Source organism: Cervus canadensis, chromosome 3 (assembly GCF_019320065.1).
Source record: "Cervus canadensis isolate Bull #8, Minnesota chromosome 3, ASM1932006v1, whole genome shotgun sequence".
In the NCBI taxonomy this organism is placed as follows: domain Eukaryota; kingdom Metazoa; phylum Chordata; class Mammalia; order Artiodactyla; family Cervidae; genus Cervus; species Cervus canadensis.
This window is the reverse complement of record NC_057388.1, coordinates 95337015-95356809: the sequence shown is the minus strand read 5'-3', so window position 1 is coordinate 95356809 and position 19795 is coordinate 95337015. Positions and strand designations below refer to the sequence as shown.

The window sequence follows — 19795 nt, the reverse complement described above, 5'->3', positions numbered from 1 at the left end:
AATCTGCTTTAGGAGGAAGCCATGTGGAGAGCCTCTCTTGGATTCCAAAGCAAACAGATGTTCTGTCTCCTGCAATGATGCCGAGCTACTTATGTTTCTTTCCTTAAGAGCCAACAGAAGCACACATAGTACAATAGGAATTTTATGCATTTTCATGGAAAAGCAACTACACTATTTACATAGTCAATAGACTGAATCAGTTCCAGAAACAAAACTCTATGAATGGAATTCAGAAAATGACTGTTCTTGAGGGAAATAAACCATTGCTGGTGGACACAGAGAATTAGAGGCATGTTCTAGGGACCAAGTTAATTGGGGCCTGGGTGAGAGCAATCTCTGCAACAGGAAATAAATCTCTTTCTTTCAGTAAGCTTAAATTTGAATATTGCGCTCTGAACAAAAGTAAAGCCAATGGCTCATGGAGGGACCTCCTCTATAGTCAGTAATGTTAAGTACCTCAGAATCTCAGACAATAGACTTTTCCTTTTATTTTATTTTACAAATAATAAACTTGACGCAGAGGTTAAGAGGCCAGTTTGTGCCCAATTCACACACCTGCTCTCCCATATATTGTCTGTGTTACTTGTGCAAACCCTCTGGTCACTTTCTCAGTCTACAAATTGGAAAGTAGGGATGATAGCAGTATCACCTACATTATTAGGCATGAGCAAGATTAAATTAGTTATTAGGTGTCTGGCATTTATAATAGTAAGCCCCCACTAAGTGTTATCTATTATAAATTTCATTTGTAACTTATAATGCTAATGTTTATCATTCGTAAAGTGTTAATGTCACTCACCCTCTTTCTTATTCAAAATCTTCTAAGATATTTCCAAATCTAAACTCCTAACTTTGAAAATATTCTATCTTATATGCTGCTGCTGCTAAGTCACTTCAGTCGTGTCCGACTCTGTGCGACCCCATCCCTGGGATTCTCCAGGCAAGAACACTGGAGTGGGTTGCCATTTCCTTCTCCAATGCATAAAAGTGAAAAGTGAAAGTGAAGTCGCTCAGTCATGTCTGACTCTTGGCGACCCCATGGATTGCAGCCTACCAGGCTCCTTTATCCACGGGGTTGTCCAGGCAAGAGTACTGGAGTGGGGTGCCATTGCCTTCTCCGTCTATCTTATATAGTACTTTATAAATCCCATTATTCCTTGCCATTCAGTCTAAAGCTCGGCCTGGAAGTTTCCTGAGTACACTTCAAACATGCTTAGGCTTAGCCCAACCTTCAGGTTTTGCACATATGCCTCTTTTTTCCATAATATAATCCTTTTTTCTCTCTGACTGGTTAATATCTAACCATTCTTCAGGATCTAGTTCCAATGGAACTTCACTGGAAAGATTATTCTCTCATCTCTATAATCATGATACTTTATCTTCCAAACCAAATAAAACAACATTGTGTCATACACAGGTACTAATGTATTTTTCACATAGACATATCTCAATACACTCACCTTGAAAATATCAATACAAACAAGAACACCATTATCCTAGAGAGTATTGAAATTTCCTGATCTACCTACAGTGTGAGTAGAGAAGGTATTAAATTGCCCTACTCTATTTTTTTGTTTTATTTCTGTCAACTGGCTCTTGTATTAAGAGCATTAATCATATTTTTTCCACACACTGCAACAACTTGCAAAAATGAAGCCAATAGGAAGAGATTAAATAAAGAAAAATATTATAGCATTTATGATAAAGCAGCAAATATTTGTTCCTTGATATTATAGATTTTAAAGGTAGTAAAAGAAAACATTTCAATATTTGAGAATGCCAATGTGATTATTTTATTGTTGAATTTTACCTTCTTTTATTGGGGACATTATAGATTAGTTTTTTTCCAACCTAATCCCCAAATTGGGGCTTCCCAGATGGCACAGAGGTCAAGAATCTTCCTGCAATGCAGGAGACACGAATTCGATCCCTGGGTCAGGAAGATCCCTTGAAGGCAGAAATGCCAACCTACTCCAGTATGCTTGCCTGAAAAATCCCATGGACGGAGGAGCCTGGCAGGTTACAGTCTAAAGGATAGCAAAGAGTCAGACACTACTGAGTGATGAAACACAGCTCCTTTCTCTTTCCTTTCCTCCTGTCCTATTCTACTGGAATCTGTGATACAGAAAGTATATATTTCTCTAATTAGAAATATAATTTTGTTTGGGAAAGGGCTGTGCTCCATGTCTACATCCATTTTCCCTACTTTTTCAGGGTAAGGAGAGTGGGGAGAATTTCTTCTGTGAGAGTCAAGTGACTCTCCAAACCATAAGCAGAAAATAAGAAAGTGTGTCCCAAGTCACTTAGTAAAATTACTTTTCCAGCAGAGTGCTGTGTGTACCACTGCTCTTATATCATCTTACATCCTGACACATTCTGCAAGGAGTCTTCTTCAATTATTACTCACTCCTATAAGCTTTAAAGTACTTATTTTTGAAACCGCATAGTTTAGCAACTAATTATACACTGTCTTGCATTGTTCAGTCTGTGAACAAGCCAGAAATCTGGAAATCATCCTTAAATTTCCCCACATTTAAGTTTTTCAACTCCTTAACATGCTATCTGCTTTATATTCTGGGCATTAGTCACCACTTTTGTATTGTTACCGTCATTGTATTCAGCGTCTCACCAGATCTCACCCTCAAAGGCCACCCAGCTGATCTCTTCCTTTCAGGCTTACTCATTCAAATATATCCTCGACTCTGACCTCTCAAAGATCTTTCTAACTTACAAACTTAACTGTGCCAATCTGCTGCTGAAAATTACTCGACAGAGAATGAAATCCCAACATAGAATGGCCTTCAAGGCTATTCAGGCAACCATGCAATGGCTTCCGCCTGACTGCCAAGCCCGGTCTCAAGCCAGCACTATATTCTCCCACACCACACTGTTACCTGAGTAATATACAATGGCAACATTAAGTTAACTACAGTGATTGCAATAAGGCAGATGTCCCCAAGCCAGTGTGTTTTCATGCATCCTGTTTTCTTCTAGTTGAATGCCTCACTGCTTAAATTTTCCTTCCAAGTCTTAGCTAAAGTATTCTCCCCTCAAATAAAGTCTTTTTTCACCACTCCAGTAAAACTTAGATTTTTTTCCCTTATGATTTCTAGTACAATTTATGTATTTTCATTCTAACAAATTTCTTGTTATGCAATGATGTTTGCAATTCTATGTACTCAGGGCTTGGGGATAAGCACTGAATCTCCTCTTCTTAGCACAGTGTCTAGGACCTAGAAAGTATTCAATATATGCATGCGTGCTGCTAAGTTACTTCAGTCGTGTCCGACTCTTTGCAACCCTATGGACTGTCTTCCAGCAGGCTCCTCTGTACATTGGATTCTCCAGGCAAAAATACTGGAGTGGGTTGCATGCCTTCTTCCAAGGGATCTTCCCAACCCAGGGATTGAACCCATATTTCCTGCAGCTCCTGCATTGTAGGCGGATTCTTTCTCACTGAGCCACCAGGGAAGCCCATTCAGTGTGTGTTTATAGAATAAATGAATATTATATCTCTAGACTTAAAATATATTGACCTAAAACAAGGATCAAGATAATCTTCTTAGTGACAAAGTCAGCATTGTGTGTTTAGGAGAAGCTTAGATTGATTTACTCAAATGACATAAACACAAGCCACTCTCCAATTTTATTTCTTACGTTTATAATGGAACACCCATAAAAATTAACAAAAACATGAGACTGCAGCAGATGACATAAAAAATGTTTTCAAGGAAGGTAATTTAACTATTTTACTTTTTTGAGAATCAAATAGCATATTGATTATAAATTATTTGCTGACATGTTGGACTATTAGACTATCGTTATATATATTTGTTCCTCTATTATGCCATAATGGGATCAAATCATCCCAAGAATTCACTGACTCTTTAGAAACAAAGGGCTTCCATGATAGCTCAATTGGTAAAGAATCTGCCTGCAATGCAGGAGACCCTGGTTCGATTCCTGGGTTAGGAAGATCCACTGGAGAGGGGATAGGCTACCCACTCCAGTATTCCTGGGCTTCCCTTGTAGCTCAGCTGGTAAAGAATCCACCTGCAATGTGGGAGACTTGTGTTCAATCTCTGGGTAGGGAAGATCCCCTGGAGAAGGGGTAGGCTGTATTCTGGCCTGGAGAATTTCATGGACTCATGGGGTCGCAAAGAGTGGGACACAACTGAGTGACTTTCACTTTAGAAAGCAAGACAGACCAACAAATAGATCATCATGAGCATCATCGTCACAACCATTATTAATGCTGCCAACACCACCATCTTACCTAAATCATCACTGTTACCACCATCATTAACACCTCCGTCACCACCACTGTTATCACACCACTTGCACCATCATAACCACCACCATCATTACCTATTACCATTACAGCCACTGCTATACCTTCATCAGCAATAACATATATTGGTCACAATATATATTAAATTCCAATCTAATCATTCAAAGCTGAGTTCCATTTGGCAAAACTATCAGCCATAACTTTTTTTTTCTTTTTTCTTTCTCAAGAAATTAAATCTGAGAAAATGCTAGGGGGAATGGAATCACTGGCCTGGAAAAGCAGAGTTCTTGGCAAGCAGCAGGCCATCATGTCACTGACAGAAGGAGAGAGAATAAATAATGGAAGCGCCACAGGCTATTGTTTCTGGAAACAAGATATATAAAGTATTAGATGCTGTTATCCTCCAGGTTGGACAAAACAAGGCAGAGATTCAAAGGAGGACAGATGAGACAGGCTTAAAATGAACATAGATACCAGAAACATCCCCCAAGGCAGAAGGTAGAAAAGGCATTTAAGAAATAAATAAGGATTTTACTCTCACATAAAAAAAAAATCTTTTGGTTTTCTTTTAACTGTAAGTGGATTTATGTGCTTTTGAAAGATGGCCTTTATTGAACTTTAGGAGAAAAGCCAGGGTAAAAAAGAGTCATGCAGACATCCCCCAAACAACTTTATTTCTATTCCTCTAAGGCTTACTATGCGTAATGTCCAAATATCAGATCAATCAGGCACAAGATAGTCGAAGCGTTTTGCCCTTTTTAGAATCATGTAAACAAAGCAGCATTTTTCAAACAGTTAAACATGCAGTTCAGAGTTTTTAATTACTCTTTCCTCCCTTTAGAGATTAACACCAAAAATAGATAGTAGTGGATTCAAAAACAAAAAATAGAAAAGATCTTGTAGCTTGTAAGGAACACAAGATTCATTTAGTTTGTTTCTAATGTAGAACTTCAGCAAATTCATAAAGAAAGCAATCACCAATTCCTTTTTCTTTTTTTTTAAAAGTAAATCTATCTTCTTTCTTTTCATAGGTTTTCTTCCCGGTTCTTTTTATAACTATAGTTTTCTGTCATGTTTTCCCCAAACTTCTTCAGTGTATCTGTAACCTATCAGTCTATACTTACGGAAGTAGTGTGGTCTAAAAAATGGGATGTAGTGACCAGAGTGTGGGAAGGGTAGAGCGAATCTGAGTCCCAATCTATGCTGGCTTCCCTCGGTGTGAAAGTGAAAGTGTTAGTCACTCAGTTGTGTCGGACTGTTGGTGACCTCATGGACTGCAGTGCGCCAGGCTCCTCCGTCCATGGAATTCTCTGGACAAGAATACTGCAGTGGGTTGCTATGCCCTCCTCCAGGGGATAATCCCGAACAAGGTACTGAACCCGGGTCTCCTGCATTGCAGGCAGATTCTTTACCACTGAGCCACCACGGAAGCTTACAGTCAAACATTTTAGCTTCTGTGGACTTCTGGTCCATCATCACGAAAATGAACAATTTGATCTAAATGATTTCTGAGATTTGGTCTTAATTCTAATGTTTCTGGTTTTTAGGCTGGTAAATTTCAGCAATTGTCGTGAGAATTATTTCCATCAACATTCAATCTATTTTTCAGTGCTTATAATTGCCAGACACTGAACTAAATTTAATATTAATCAAGAAGATGGAAAGGAAGAATTAATTTATTTTGCCTAATTTTTCCAGTATTTTCCTCAGATGTTTTGAAATTTGAGGAAATAAAAAAGGACATTTATTCACCTTCTCTGTTCACAATGAGGGAAAAAATGGTGATCTTAGGCTTATGTCACCTGCAAAATCTCCGAAAGTCACCAGTGAGGCAATGAGTGAAACAGTTTGTGTCAAATCATAAAGAAAAAAGTGAAAAGAGAAATACTTTTGTTTTTCCTCCAATATATTGACATGGGCATTTTTGGAGGGGTAAAATGTTTTGAGAACCAGACCCCATGGTGGAAAATTATATTTTGCCTGCTAGCAAAATGTAGGTTTGTCATTAAATGCTGCTGGATGAATGAGGAACTTGAAGGCAAATCAAGCCAAAAATTACTTTCTGGAACCTAGGTATTCAGTGCAAGAAGTCTATGAAACGGTCTCTGTATCAAGGTAGAACTACAATGTAGTTTGGAAGAATTATGTGCTCCCTGCCCTGTGTAGACCTGTGCAAGTTAAGTAAAATACAGAATTGAAACCATTTATAAGAATAATAGAAGAAATATACTAAGCTAAAGATGGGTAGGTTTGAAGAAGAGTGGAGGGATATAATTTGTAAGGGAGTCATGAAAGCAGCAAGCATCATGAAGAAAGCATGAATAAACAGATTTAGTTGAAGATGAAGTATGTAAAAGAATTATAAGGAAATAAAGATAGAAATACGGTTTGGAACCAAACCATAAATACACTGTTATGGACTGAAGGTCTGTGTGCCTCCCCAGATTTATACATTGAAGTCCTGCCCCAGAGAGGTGGTACTTATGATGGGACCTTTGGGAGTAATAAGGGTTTGGGCTCAGTCAGTAAAGAATCTGCCCGCAGTGCAGGAGACCCGGGTTCGATCCCTGGGTTGGGAAGATTCCCTGGAGAAGGAAATGGCAACCCACTCCAGTATCCTTGCCTGGAAAATCTCATGGACAGAGGAGCCCGGTGGGCTGCAGTCTATGCGGTCACAAAGAGTCGGGCACGACTGAGCGACTAACACTTAGAGAGAGACCCACATGATGGGATTAGTGCTCTTGGGAGAAGAGATGGCAGACATTCCTCCACCTCTCTACCATGTGAGGATACAATGAGAAATGGGCCAACACCTTGATTGTGGACTTCCCAGGCTCCAGAATTGTGAGAAAAAGCTTACATTGTTTAAGCTACCCAGTCAATGGTTGTCTGAGGAGGTCTTACAAATAGCTGTGAAAAGAAGAGAAGCAAAAAGCAAAGGAGGAAAGCAAAGATATACCCATTTGAATGCAGAGTTCCAAAGAATAGCAAGGAGAGATAAGAAAACCTTCCTCAGTGATCAATGCAAAGAAATAGAGGAAAACAATAGAATGGGAAAGACTAGAGATCTCTTCAAAAAAAAAATCGAGATACCAAGGGAACATTTCATGTAAAGATGGGCACAATAAAGGACAGAAATGGTACGGAACTAATAGAAACAGAAGATATTAAGAAGAGGTGGCAAGAATACACAGAAGAACTATACAAAAAGATCTTCATGACCCAGATAACCATGATGGTGTGATCACTCACCTAGAGCCAGACATTCTGGAATGTGAAGTCAAGTGGGCCTTAGGAAGCATCATTACGGACAAAGCTTGTGGAGGTGATGGAATTCCAGTTGAGCTATTTCAAACCCTAAAAGATAATGCTGTGAAAATGCTGCACTCAATATGCCAGCAAATTTGGAAAACTCAGTAGTGGCCACAGGACTGGAAAAGGTCAGTTTTCATTCCGATCCCAAAGAAAGACAATGTCAGAGAATGTTCAAACTACCACACAGTTGTACTCATCTCACATGCCTGCAAAGTAATGCTCAAACTTCTCCAAGCCAGGCTTCACAGTACGTGAACTGTGAACTTCCAGATGCTCCAGCTGGATTTAGACAAGGCAGAGGAACCAGAGATTAAATTGCCAACATCCGTTGGATCATTGAAAAAGCAAGAGAGTTCCAGAAAAACATCCATTTCTGCTTTATTGACTATGCCAAAGCCTTTGACTGTGTGGATCACAATAAACTGTGGAAAATTCTGAAAGAGATGGGAATACCAGACCACCTTAGCTGCCTCCTGAGAAATCTGTATGCAGGTCAGGAAGCAACAGTTAGAACTGGACATGGAACAACAGACTGGTTCCAAATCAGGAAAGGAGTACGTCAAAGCTGTATATTGTCACCCTGCTTATTAAACTTATATGCAGAGTACATCATGAGAAATGCTGGGCTGGATGAAGCACAAGCTGGAATCAAGATTGCCAGGAAAAATATCAATAACCTCATATATGCAGATGACAGCACTCTTATGGCAGAAAGTGAAGAAGAACTAAAGAGCCTCTTGATGAAAGTGAAAGAGGCGAGTGAACAAACTGGCTTAAAACTCAACATTCAGAAAACGAAGATCATGGCATCTGGTCCCATCACACTTAATGGCAAATACATGGGGAAACAGTGGAAACAGTGGCTGACTTTATTTCTGGGGGCTCTAAAATCACTGCAGATGGTGACTGCAGCCATGAAATTAAAAGATGCTTGCTCTTTGGAAGAAAAGCTATGACCAACCTGGACAGGATAATAAAAAGCAGAGACATTCCTTTGCCAACAAAGGTCCGTCTAATCAATGCTATGGTTTTCCCTGTAGTTATGTATGGATGTGAGCTGCTGCTGCTGCTGCTGCCAAGTTGCTTCAGTCATGTCTGACTCTGCGCAACCCCATAGACGGTAGCCCACAAGGCTCCTCTTCCACAGGATTCTCTAGGCAAGAATACTGGAGTGGGTTGCCATTTCCTTCTCCAATGGATATGAGAGTTGGATTTTAAAGAAAGCTGAGTGCTTAAAAATTGATGCTTTTGAACTGTGGTGTTGGAGATAACTCTTGAGAGTCCATTGGACTGTAAGGAGATCCATCCAGTCCATCCTAAAGGAGATCAGTGCTGAATATTCATTGGAAGGACTGATGCTGAAGCTGAAACTCCAATACTTTGGCCACCTGATGCGAAGAACTGACTCATTTGAAAAGACCCTGATGCTGGGAAAGATTGAAAATGGGAGGAGAAGGGAATGACAGAGGATGAGATGGTTGGATGGTATCACCGACTCAATGGATATGAGTTTGAGTAAAGTCCAGGAGTTGGTGATGGACAGGGAGGCCTGGCATACTGTAGTCCATGGGTTCACAGTGTCAGACATGACTGAGTGACTGAACTGACTGACTGACCCAGTCAACGGCGTTTTGTTATGGTGCGTGCATGTTCAGTTGTCTCTGACTCTGCAGTCCTTTGGACTGTAGCCCACTAGGCTCCTCTGTCCATGGGATTCTCTAGGCAAGAATGCTGGAGTCTTGCATTGCCCTCCCCCATGGAATCTTCCCAACCCAGTGATCAAACCCAGGTCTCCTGCATTACAGGACCACTGAGCCACTGGGGAAGTTAAATAATGTACACTTTATCAAATAGCTGGCTTTCCTGGTGGCTCAGTGGTAAAGAATCCACCTGCTATGCAGGAGATCTGGGTTCAGTTCTTAGGTCAGGGAAGATCCTCTGGAGGAGGAAATGGCAACCTACTCCAGTATTCTTTCCTGGAGAATTCCATGAACAGAGGAGGCTGGCAGGCTACAGTCCATGGGATTGCAAAGAATCGGACATGACTAAGCCACTAACAAGCTACTGGAAAACATCTGGTTTTGAGACAGAAGTTAGGGAAGGTAAGCAATAGTTAAAGTAGCATTTTTAAAGATTAATGTGTTGAAAGGGTGTGTATTAGTATATGGGAGATCAGGAGGCCCCCAAACAGAAAGAAGACAGATTGGTGGCAGTGCTCAATGAGAAGGCCCTTATAATATGAAATGTGAGGAAGTAATACTTGTGGGAGTCAGGACATGAAATACAACACAGGGCAGAGGATAAGCCTTGGAGAAAGGCCTACTCAAAGCAATACATAAAATCTGGTAGATGATTTGGGGATGAAGTGTTTGGAATCAAGTAAAAAATGTGAAGTAGGATATGTTTAGAGTCTGGAGGTGAGCAAGGCAGTGGGTCAAGAATTTGGAAGCACATGGAAATCAGAGTGCAAGGTAAGGTAGTAACCATGTAGATAATTAGAATCAGATGAATCCAGATAGAAACAAATCTTAATCTAAGGCTAGATAGAATATATGGAACAGAAAAAAAAAGTAGATGACTTGGGATTTGAAATTTAGGAGGTACTTAGAAGTCAATAGGTGCTTTCCAGGTGGCTCAGTGGGTAAAGAATCTGCCTGCAATACAGGAGACATGAATTTGATTCCTGGGTCAGGAGGATTCCCTGGAACAGAGCATGGCAACTCACTCCAGTATCCTTGCCTGGAGAATCCCATGGACAGAAGAGCCTGGTGGACGACAGTCCATGGGGTTGCAAATAGTTGGACACGGCTGAAGCGACTGAGCAGGCAGGCATTAGGTCAATAAGGGCTTTCCTGGTAGCTCAGACAGTAAAGAGTCTACTTGGAATGTGGGAGACCAAGGTTTGATCCCTGGGTTGGGAAGATCCTCTGGAGAAGGGAATGGCTACCCCTTCCAGTATTCTTGCCTGGAGAAGTCCATGGGATCACAAAGAGTCTGACATGACTGAGGGACTAACACTTCTATTAGGTCAATAAATGTTTTATTCTTCAAAATATTTATAATAATTCATCACTCAGCCTTTGTTAAAACATTTCAAATGCTGGGAAACTTCCAACTATGAAAGTAGTTCATTCTACTTTTGTACAGATCTAATTATTAAGAAGATATTCTTTATTCTAAAATGAAGTCCTTAAAAAAAAACCCTGATTCTATGTCTGTTTTCTGCAGATATTTAAAATATGCTTAATTTTTATATAACATCCCCTCAAATAACTGAAGCTGACTAACCCTGCCTTTCTAAGCAAAATATATCTACTTTCTTCAAACATTCCTCATGTAACTTCGTTTAAATGCTATCATATAGAACTGAATATAATATTCAAATAGGCTCTGGTGAATAAAATTATTCCTGCTCTTTCCTCGAGCATGGAATTTCTATAATGTCCATATGATCACAGAACACATTTGGTGTTTGTTCAGTCACTAAGTTGTGCTTGACTCTTTGCGACCCCATGGACTGCAGCATGCCAAGCTACTCTGTCTTTCACTATCTCCATGATTTTGCTCAAATTCATATCCATTGGGTTGATGATGCTATTTAACCATCTAATCCTTTGCTGCCTCCTTATCCTTTTGCCTTCAGTCTTTCCCAGCATCAGGGTCTTTGTCAATGAGTCATCTCTTTGCATCAGGTGGCCAAAGTATTAGAGCTTCAGTGTCAGTCCTTCCAATGAATATTTAGGGTTGATTTCCTTTAGGATTGACTGGTTTGGTCTCCTTGCAGTCCAAGAGACTCTCAAGAGTCTTCTCCAGCACCACAATTTGAAAACATTAATTCTTCTCAGTTTATGTTAATAAATATTGGATCAAGACAGAGCACTGAACATAAGGCTTACCCTTCTTACCTCCCCAAATTCCCATGTGACATTATGTGTATGTATGTGTGTAGGAACCAAATTCACAACCCAGCTAGAAAGCTATGAGTAGTTTAAGCAATTTACACAGTTCTTAAAAGATAGAAACATTTGGCATCATATTATGAAAGAAAGAAAATCACAGGGTATCACTATTCAGAACATAAGTGTATAACTTCTAAAATGTCCAGATACTCTTTATGTGAGTTATTAACCAGATCTACTTCCTTGTACTTAAGTTGACATTTTGAAACCCTTTAAAATTTAACTTTGATTTTGTTCCACAAGATCAAAATCTTTCTAAATTCTGACTCCAATATGATACCTATTTCTTTTTCCTCCCATATTTGCATTGTTCATAAATTTGCTAATTACATCCACTTTGTCATCAATGCATTCAAATGGGTATATTTTTCTTTTTCTCCTTTGTCTTTTGCCTCTCTTCTTTTCTCAGCTATTTGTAAGGCCTCCTCAGACAACCATTTTGCCTTTTTGCATTTGTTTTTCTTGAGGATGGTTTGATCACTGCCTCCTGTACAATGTCACAAACCTCCATCTATAGTCCTTCAGGCACTCTGTCTATCAGATCTAATCCCTTGAATCTATTTGCCACTTCCACTGTATAACCATAAAGGATTTGATTTAGGTCATACCTGAATGGTCTAGTGGTTTTCTCTACTTTCTTCAAGTTAAGTCTGAATTTGGCAATAAGGAGTTTATGATCTAAGCCACAGTCAGCTCCCGGTCTTGTTTTTGCTGACTGTATAGAGCTTCTCCATCTTTGGCTGCAAAGAATATAATCAATTTGATTTTGGTATTGACCATCTGGTGATGTCTATATGTAGAGTCTTCTCTTGAGTTGTTGGAAGATGGTGTTTTCTATGACCAGGGCATTCTCTTGGAAAAACTCTGTTAGCCTTTGCCATGCTTCATTTTGTACTCCAAGGGCAAATTTGACTGTTACTCCAGGTATCTCTTGACCTCCTACTTTTGCATTCCAGTCCCCTATCATGAAAAGGACATATTTTTGGGGCTGTTAGTTCTAGGAGGTCTTGAGGTCTTCATAGAACCATTCAACTTCGGCTTCTTCAGCATTACTGGTCAGGGTATAGACGTGGATTACTGTGATATTGAATGGTTTGCCTTGGAAATGAACAGAGATCATTCTGTCATTCTTGTGATTGCATCGAAGTACTGCATTTCAGACTCTTTTGTTGACTGTGATGGCTACTCCATTTCTTCTAAGGGATTCTTGCCCACAGTAGTAGATATAATGGTCATCTGAGTTAATATCACCCATTCCAGTCCATTTTAGTTCACTGAATCCTAAAATGTCGATGTTCACCCTTGCCGTCTCCTGTTTGACCAGTTCCAATTTGCCTTGATTTATGGACCTAAAATTCCAGGTTCCTACGCAGTATTGCTCTTTACAGCATCAGACTTTACTTCCATCACCAGTCACACCCACAACTGAGTGTTGCTTTTGCTTTGGCTCGGTCTCTTCATTCTTTCTGGAATTATTTCCCCACTGATCTCCAGTAGTATATTGGGCACCTAGAGACCTGGGGATTTCATCTTTCAGTGTCCTATCTTTTTGCCTTTTCATACTGTTCATGGGGTTCTCAAGGCAAGAATACTGAAGTGGTTTGCCATTCCCTTCTCCAGTGGACCCTGATAGCTCAGTTGATAAAGAATCTGCCTGCAATGCAGGAGATCCTGGTACAATTCCTGGGTTGGGAAGATCCACTGGGGAAGGGATAGACTACTCACTCTAGTATTCTTGGGCTTCCCTTGTGGCTCAGTTGCTAAAGAATCCGCCTGCAATGCGGGAGACCTGGGTTTGATCCCTGGGTTGGGAAGATCACCTGGAGAAGGGAAAGGCTACCCACTCTAGTATTCTGGCCTGGAGAATCCCATGGACTGTATAGTCCATTGGGTCACAAAGAGTCAGACATGACTGAGTGACTTTCACTTCACTTCCCTTCTCCAGTGGACCATGTTTTGTCAGAACTCTTCACCATGACCCATCCATCTTGGGTGACCCTACACGGCATGGCTCATAGTTTCATTGAGTTAGACAAGGCTGTGGTCCATGTGATCAGTTTGGTCACTTTTCTGTGATTGTGGTGTTCACTCTGTCAGCCCTCTGATGGATAAGGATAAGAGGCTTTTGGAAGCTTCCTCATGGAAGAGACTGAATAAGGGGTAAACTGGGTCTTGTTCTTATGGGCGGGGTCATCAGCAAATCTTTAATTAAATTTTCTGTTGATGGGCAGGGCTGTGTTCCCTCCTTGTTCTTTGACCTTAGGCCAAACAATGGAGGAGGTAATGAAGATAATGGCGACCTCCTTTAAAAGGCCCCAGGCACACACTGCTGCACTCAGTGCCCCCGGACCTGCAGCAGGCCACTGCCGACATATGCCTGTGCCAGAACTCTTGGACAATCACAGGCAAGTCTGGGTCAGTCTTGAAAGCCTTCTTCAGTGATCAATGCAAAGAAATAGAGGAAAACAATAGAATGGGAAAGACTAGAGATTGCTTCAAGAAAATTCGTGATACCAAGTGACCATTTCATGCAAAGATGGGCACAATAAAGGACAGAAATGGTACGGAACTAATAAAAGCCGAAGATATTAAAAAGAGGTGGCAAGAATACACAGAAGAACTATACAAAAAGATCTTCATGACCCAGATAACCATGATGGTGTGATCACTCACCTAGAGCCAGACATTCTGGAATGTGAAGTCAAGTGGGCCTTAGGAAGCATGACTACGAACAAAGCTAGTGGAGTGGTGGAATTCCAGTTGAGCTATTTCAAATCCTAAAAGATGATGCTGTGAAAGTGCTGCACTCAACATGCCAGCAAATTTGGAAAACTCATCAGTGGCCACAGGACTGGAAAAGGTCAGTTTTCATTCTGATCCCAAAGAAAGGCAATGCCAAAGAATGATCAAACTACCACACAATTGCACTCATCTCACATGCTAGTAAAGTAATGCTCAAAATTCTCCAAGCCAGGCTTCACAGTACATGAACCATGAATTCCAGATGCTCCAGCTGGATTTAGACAAGGCAGAGGAACCAGAGATCAAATTGCCAACATCCGTTGGATCATCGAAAAAGCAAGAGAGTTCCAGAAAAACATCCATTTCTGCTTTATTGACTATGCCAAAGCCTTTGACTGTGTGGATCACAATAAACTGTGGAAAATTCTGAAAGAGATGGGAATACCAGACCACCTTAGCTGCCTCCTGAGAAATCTGTATGTAGGTCAGGAAGCAACAGTTAGAACTGGACATGAAACAACAGACTGGTTTCAAATAGGAAAAGGAGTATGTGAAGGCTGTATATTGTCACCCTGCTTATTTAACTTATATGCAGAGTACATCATGCAAAATGCCAGGCTGGATGAAGCACAAGCTGGAATCAAGACTGTCAGGAAAAATATCAATAACATCATATATGCAGATGGCAGCACCCTTATGGCAGAAAGTGAAGAAGAACTAAAGAGCCTCTTGATGAAAGTGAAAGAGGAGAGTGAACAAACTGGCTTAAAACTCAACATTCAGAAAACGAAGATCATGGCATCTGGTCCCATCACTTCATGGCAAATAGATGGGGAAACAATGGACACAGTGTTTATTTATTTTTTTGGCACATTATTATTTGTTCCTCCAAAATCACTGCAGATGGTGACTGCAGCCATGAAATTAAAAATGTCTGTTCTTTGGAACAAAAGCTTTGACCCACCTAGACAGCATAATAAAAAGCAGAGACATTACTTTGCCAACAGAGGTCTGTCTAGTCAAAGCTATGGTTTTTCTAGTTGTCATTTATGGGTGCGAGTGTTGGACTATAAAAAAAGCTGAGTGCTGAAGAAATGATGTTTTTGAACTGTGGTGTTGGAGAAGACTCTTGAGAGTCCCTTGGACTGCAAGGAGATCCAACCAGTCCATCCTAAAGGAAATCAGTGCTGAATATTCATTGGAAGGACTGATGCTGAAGCTGAAACTCCAATACTTTGGCCACCTGATGTGAAGAACTCACTCATTTGAAAAAACCCTGATGCAGGGAAAGATTGAAAGCAGGATGAGAAGAGGATGACAGAGGATGAGATGGTTGGATGGCATCACCGACTCGATGGACATGAGTTTGAGCAAGCTCCGGGAGTTGGTGATGGACAGGGAGGCCTGGCGTGCTGCAGACCATGGGGTCGCAAAGAGTTGGACACAACTGTGTGACTGAACTGAACTGTCATCTATGCATTGACAAAATTCTAATAGGGAAAACCTTGCAACACTCTCACTGGGCTTGTTAGGCTATGGTCCTTTCAAGAAATAATTAATCTCCTCTGGACAAAATATTTGAATCACTTTTGAGCTGTACTTTATCCTCTTGCTATATTCCAGCCCAAACACAGATGCTGAAAAATATTTTCAACTGGCTATTTATAATCAAAATGTACAAGACATATGACATTCTTCAGTTTTATCAGTTCAAAAACTTTTTTATTTACACAGTGTTATGAATTCAAGATTGTTCTCTGTCATCACCAGATCCTAATTTTCAATGTGTGCCTAAGCCATCAACCTAAACATACAGTTTGCTCATAACTGAGGTCAAGTTCACCAGTATGTAGGTTCTTTAATTATTCTTTTTCTGCTTTGTGAAATATCAAGTCAACATTTCATCCTTCCTGTGTTATGACACTTCTTTCATCCTATAGCAATTCTAAGAACTTTTGACACTGATTTCACAAGTACATCAATATATCCTTTTTAATATCTAAATTTAGTTTCTACTCAAAATACAATTAAAAGTGGTTACCATGCCCTGGAATGTTTATGGTCTATGTGAAAAAAGCAAGGCACAGATCAGTTGTGTATACTGCCATTTGTATAAAAAGGGTAATTTTTACACAAATTCAAGAACCTGTGAGGAATTATGCACAGAATTCATTCCATTCATTGGCTTTCTGGGAGGAAACTGACAGGACTAGAACCTGGAGGCCAAGAGCAGGAAAAATAGTATGTGACTATATGTATCATGTCGATATTTATCATGTGCATCTATTTTTCACTGAACAGAATTTTAAAAATTGAAAAAACATCTAGCAACTCCCAAGTTGGATTTTAAGAACCAATACGACTTAAAAATAGGAACTAACATAACATCGCTAATGTTAACTTCATTGTATAGAAACATTACAACTAACTTTATACGACATGTGTATGTGTATGCATACTTGCGTGCTCAGTCGTGTCCGACTCTGTGCAACCCAATGAACTTAGCCCACCAGGTTCATCTGTTCATGGAATTCTCTTGGCAAAAATACTAGAGTGGGTTGCTATTCCTTTACTCAGGGATAGAACCTAGGTCTCCTGCATTGCAGGCAGATTTTTTACCACCTGAACTACCAGGGAAGCACAACATTATCAGACATAATAACTACATATACATTGCTTTTTATTTCATTATATAAAGACATTACAACTCACATCTACCATAACCATCATTTCATCAAAATAAAAACAAAATATGTGAAATCTGCAAAAAACAAATGAGGAAAAATATCAGAATAAAGGGTGTCTTTTAAATTAGAGTTTTATTAAAAATTCATCTAAATTGTTTTTATTATTAATATTATTATGTTTTACTTTGCAGAAGACAAACACTTGGGAGTCAGTGATTCAAACCACCAAGACTCTTTCATGCTAACTTTTCCTTTTTTGGCATCGATTATTATTCTTCCCTTTCAAGTTTACAGTATATTCTTCTTCAGAGAAAAATGTAGAAGCAGAGCAATACTTTGTGTTCCATTTCCCTTTAGCAGTCTATTAAAATTATACTGTATTCCACAAAGCAGGGGACCCAGGTTTTTCCTATTGCTCTTTCTCTAAATAAAATTTTGTGGTTATTTTTGCCATGTACTTTAGTCTTTCTCTCTCTCTTTTATTTTTAAAAACATGTCTTAGATTTTTATGTATTTTACCTCTAAATACTATTTCTACATTCCAACATGTCATTTTTTTCGTATTTATTTTTGTCTATATCCTTCACATCTCAATTTGTATATGTACTCCTTTAATATATGAACTGATCATAATAATGGCTTCTGTAGCTGACCACTGTGAGCCTGGTTTATCGAACTGTGATATAGACTCAGAAAAAATCTCAGTTTTAATTAATTTTGTGTTTACAGGAGCTTCTATTTTTCTTTATCATGATGTTTTAATTATATGTATTATTCTCTTTTTATTTCCTGGACCCTTCTATTTATTTTTGAGCTATTTTTTTCTTTCAGACTATATGGTATCTGGACATAAAATTTTTACTAATGCCTCCCCCTCTCTTTTGAAGTTTCCTTTGCAAAATATAATTACTATTATGTGTAATAAAATGGCTGAGTCACCTGGAGAAGAGAATGGCTATCCACTCCAGTATTCTTGACTGGAGATATCCACAGACAGAGGAATCTGGTGGGCTACAGTCCATGGGGTCACAAATAGTCAGACATGATGGGAGTGACTAACTAACTAATTATAATTAAATGGCATGGCCATTCTCTCTGACAATTTCTTTTTGTTTTATTTCATCCATCAATTTGCTTTTGTCAATGAGAAGTAAATCCATAGTAGCAATTCCATTTATTACTTCAATTTTGAGTTATGGAACTGACAGTGAAACATGACATTCCCTTTGAGATTGTTTCTATTTAGAAAACATTGACTCCTAACTAATATATAGATATTTAAATTCCCTCACCCTTAATATATGTTGTTTCTGTATTTGGATACCTAAATTAAGAATGCATTTTGACAAGGCAGTCTGTATAAATCACCCTTAACACCATTGCTTCTGTTTCTCTATTAATTTGCCATAATTTAAAAGCTTATTACAATGTTTCTCTGTATTAATTTATATATTTCTATCCTTTAATGTGGGCTTCCCTGGTAGCTCAGTGGTAATGAATCTGCCTGCCAATGCAGGAGATGTGGGTTTGATCTCCTGAATTGGGAAGATCCTCTGGAGAAGGAAATGGCAACCCCCTTCAGTATTCTTGTCTGGGAAATCCCACGGACAGAGGATTCAAACATGACTTAGTGACTGAAAGAACAGCAATAATTTGTTTCTATTTTTTTTTAAATATAAATTATATATAAATATAATTTTACATTTCTTAGATGTTGCAATTAACTGATACTTATAAATTATTTGAAAATTATAGTCTCATGAAAATATGATACTGTCAGAGTTTACTTTTGTTCACTAGATATACCTGGGGAAGAATTATTTGGTTAGCTACGATTTGGTCAAAATGTCTGGCCCAGCAGCAGACAGCCAAAGTTTCAAAATAAGACTGTCTCACAAATGAAATCTACTTCAATGACCAAATGTCAAACGAACTCAACCAAACAGTACAGTGTTCAAATGGGAAGTACAATGAAAGGACATAAGTATCACCACAGGAAGAGGCTGTTTATGTTGACAACACTTGGAACCAATCAGAAATCTTTGATAAACTTCTGCTATAGCAAGAGTCTATCCAAGTCTAGAGATAGAGATAGGTAGATAGGCTGTTCTCAATTCCAGAAGCACATTAGAATGATTTGGAGAAGTTTTAAAATTAATGCTCTTGCCCAGTTTCCACCCAAGTGGTTTTGATTTAATCGTTCCAGTATGGGATCCCAGGCATTAGTATTAGGTAATCCTAGTGTGAAATCGAGGCTAAGATCCCTGGTAAGTAAAACCATGCCTCTAGATGGGAACAGATGAGATGAACCACAGCTGACACATCTGAACGAGATTATTGGGGAAGTATGTCTTAGACAAAGAAAAATCAACACCATACATTAATTTCAGCATATTTTTCCTTCTATTTTCATCCTTAAAAACAAGATTTCTTAGATTCTGGGGCATGCAGTAAATTAAGTTCCTCTTGAGCTTCCATGAACACCTTTTTCTGGAGAAGCATCTATCACCCCCACTGCAATGTAACTAATGTTTTCCCAGAATCACAAGTTTTTCCAGGATAGGGCCTATGTGTTCTTTAATTCTGTTTCTTCATTGCTCATCACCATGCATGGTGCTTGTGAAATAAATGATTGTTCAATAAATGTATTCGTTGATGGAAAACAGAGAGAGAAGGGCAGGCATTCTGGCACTGGCGTCACTGTCAGTTTGGCTATCCTCATTTCATCTTTATCTTCTTTTCCTCTGGTCGAAACCTTCTGAACTCTTCCCTTCTGTTTCTTTTGTTTTGCTCTTCTTGAA

The 19795-nt window shown here is 39.2% G+C and overlaps 1 protein-coding gene across 2 annotated transcripts in view; it reads right to left on the bottom strand.

Moving 5' to 3' along the window:
* Positions 1-19795, bottom strand: part of CHRM2 (cholinergic receptor muscarinic 2) — a 170062-nt gene that overhangs the window by 43460 nt on the left and 106807 nt on the right. Inside the window, exon 1 of one of the 2 annotated variants that reach the window (XM_043463802.1) lies at positions 5416-5502. The exons of the other annotated variant lie outside the window; for it this stretch is intronic. The gene's annotated coding sequence lies outside the window, so the exon portion shown is untranslated. Of the gene's footprint in view, positions 1-5415; positions 5503-19795 lie in introns of those variants that run through there. 2 annotated transcript variants of the gene reach the window in all.